A 3158-nucleotide genomic window follows, 5' to 3' on the forward strand; every position below is an offset into this window, starting at 1 on the left:
GATCTGTCCGGGGAGGAAAGCCTCACCCTGGATCGCATCGTTGTCGATGATCAAGGAGCCATCAAGCCTTTATTGCGACGACACAGTGGAACTCTCAATGAAAGCACCAATGTCGGTGTCAAAACCGGCGGATCTCGGGTAGGGGGTCCCGAACTGTGCGTCTAAGGCGGATGGTAACAGGAGGCGGGGGACATAATGTTTACCCAGGTTCGGGCCCTCTCGATGGAGGTAATACCCTACTTCCTGCTTGATTGACGTTGATGATATGAGTATTACAAGAGTTGATCTACCACGAGATCGTAGAGGCTAAACCCTAGAAGTTATCCTATGATTATGATTGTTCTTGTCCTACGGACTAAACCCTCCGGTTTATATACACACCGGAGGGGGGCTAGGGTTACACAGAGTCGGTTACAAGGGAGAAGATCTACATATCCAAATTGCCAAACTTGCCTTCTACGTAAAGGAGAGTCCCATCCGGACACGGGACGAAGTCTTCAATCTTATATCTTCATAGTCCAACAGTCCGGCCGAAATATAAAATTCGGCAGTCCGAGGACCCCATTATTCAGGACTCCCCCACCCGCCGCCTCCTATGCCGCAATCAGCCCTGTCTTTCAAACCCATACCTCTAGATCGCAGGCCCTCATGGCGCCGCCATCAATCCCCTGTACTTGTACTCTGGTGATGCCTATTCCGTCTTCCCGTCTTCCGCGAGGGGATCCAGCGCGAGGAATCCAGCGGACGCGCGGGATGCGGATGCCCGATCCTCGCGCGACATGCAGCGTGGAGTCTCCCAACTTCATGCCGGAGCCCGAACAGTGGATCCGTTCTTCGATCTCCCGTGCCGGTGGTCGAGGCATGGCGATGTGCCGATGCAGCTCCCGATTTCTTAACGGTATGGGTATGTTACTACCTCAATTTCCGTCAGATTTTTCTTGGAGTTGGTTGACACAGAGGCTATCCAATCCTGATTCGCTCCCTTCCCAACATAAAAAAGAAAAAGTATCCAGTGAGACCTAGGTGTGCCCCGGCCATTGCGGGTCCGTCACCCGGACAGCGGGATGTCCGAGTCCCCTACTCCCCTCTACTCAGCCGCTCGACGTCATGTGGGGAGGGGCTGAAGAGAAAGGATGGTGGCGGAGGTGAGTATGGGTGGGATGTGCCGTGGCCGGACAGTCGCATATCCTCTCTCTCTCTCATTTTTCGTTGAGGACATGTTTGATCCGCAGTGTCTCAGGTGGGCGGGAAGAAGTGAGAAAAAGCAAGAGGAACCCAAGACATGTTGTGGCGACCAGGTGATGCAGGACTGGCAGAATCCTAGCTGGTGGAGGCCGCCATGAGATCGTGCAGAGGGAGGCGGACAGGAGAAGGCCGATGGGTGTTTCAGTCAGTGCTACAGAATCACCGCTGGTCTTTGCTCGCTGCCTCCTACTTCGCAGGTACGTTACTTGTTGTATTCTTAGTATCCTAAAATTGTAGAATTCAAACACTACAGATTTTAGGGCTACCTCAATATTACAGAATTTTTTAAATTATAGAATGTGCACTGTTGCGGTTCAAGCCGAGTTAATATGAAATTTGGTTGTGTTAGCTAGAGGGAGCGACAACTCTGAAGCATGGGGAAAAGAAATGCCAGGAGCCTTAGTATCCGGTGCAAGCCGGAGGAGCTGCCTAAATGCATGTGGAGAGGTTCATATTACTGAGTAGTGTAATATTTAGAACATTTAGTGATAAATTAAAATCTTCTCTTTGGAATGTGGTTGAGTCGTTAAGATCTGTTAATTTCTAGACATTATCTCGGTAATTAGTGTGCAATTGAGCTTTATGATTCCTTCTTGGTGCAAGGAATTTCTAGACATGACGACAATATCTATGTACGTCAACGGTTGCTTTGGTTTAACATTTTTTTACGAAGCATAAGCCAGAAAGTCCTATGGTATATGAAACACGATTTTGGTTTATGGTTGAGTTGCTTGATGGAAGTCGTGGCAATCTAAATGATAAGAAGCAATTTTGCCCTCTGATTATTGTCATGTAGCTTCAAAAGGTATGGTTCAGATGGTTAAATTTTATTTAATCCCTTTTGGGGTCCCTACTGAAAATTATCATTGTGTACGTTTTTGCTTCATAGAGCTTTGATAGCATGCTTCATTTAACTTTTAGCCCTGCGATCATCTAGAGTTGTTTGAGCGCAGTGGGCAAAGTTATTACTTTTACTATGTGGAGGTCCCAAACAATCTTCTTCCTATGGTTCACATGGTTCATCTTGCAGGCAAGAGGAATCATTTATTGTTTGAGACACAATCTCTCTCTTAACATGTTTTTCTTGTTGATCATATTCATATGGCTATACGTTTCTTCTTGAGCACATACAGTTGAACATTATACTAATGTGTTTCTCTCAATCTCCACAGATTACGAAGTTAGTGTATGAAGTAATCATCTATAACAAAGAAATATCAGTCGATGGTTGTGGATTTCTGATTAGATATTTCAGCAGGATGTCTAATATATTTTTTGCCAAGCAGTACCCACAATTCGGCACATCCAAATATTAACTTCATCGACCAAGTCTGTTTTGGCGCTCCACACATTTAATGAATATGTCCCCACTTGAATCTTGCTTCATGGTCGTTCAAGCGTTCAAACGACACATTGCAAGATGGAGTATGTTGATAAAATGATGGATATATTCTTTAATTCAAAAGGTTCTGGTCTCCATATGACCCCACAAAAGTCTGGGCTGTTACTAGATTGTTGCTTTCACTTAAAACAGCAGGCTCTTAATTACTCTGAACAAAGTTTGAAATTAGTCCAGTGGTGACCCATGTGAAGCACTTATATGCCATATGCTTGTCTTGAACATAACTTGTTCGTTCAACATATGCTTTTCTTTTGAGCTTATTTGTTTTATCTGTATTGACTTGGTTTTGGCACTTGTTTGCTGCATCGGAGTATCTGTTCAGTAATAGTGTTAAAATTCTGAAACTTCCATATAGTGTAGAGATCTCTGTATTCTATGCATGTTACTGACTTACAACTATTGATTAACTCTCCTTTCCTCTTTATTCTTCCAAGATAAAAACTCACCTCGCCTACTATTGTACTCCTTTGCTATGAACTCATTGAAATTACTCAGTAGAAAACTAAGTATG

General features: G+C 44.5%; 1 long non-coding RNA gene across 5 annotated transcripts; it reads left to right on the plus strand.

Annotated features, from left to right (window-relative positions):
- The first annotated feature begins 297 nt into the window (after window positions 1-297).
- On the plus strand, window positions 298-2866 carry LOC109784091 (uncharacterized). Of its 5 annotated transcripts, XR_012202533.1 has the most exons (4): window positions 557-898; window positions 1001-1145; window positions 1241-1442; window positions 1595-2866. It is a non-coding gene; the product is annotated as an uncharacterized lncRNA (long non-coding RNA). The 5 variants fall into 5 exon arrangements; XR_012202532.1 differs by having other exon boundaries at window positions 551-898; window positions 1001-1442; XR_005767994.3 differs by having other exon boundaries at window positions 555-1145; window positions 1233-1442.
- The last annotated feature ends 292 nt before the right edge of the window (window positions 2867-3158 follow it).

The sequence above is a fragment of the Aegilops tauschii genome, chromosome 2 (genome assembly GCF_002575655.3).
Source record: "Aegilops tauschii subsp. strangulata cultivar AL8/78 chromosome 2, Aet v6.0, whole genome shotgun sequence".
Lineage (NCBI taxonomy): Eukaryota > Viridiplantae > Streptophyta > Magnoliopsida > Poales > Poaceae > Aegilops > Aegilops tauschii.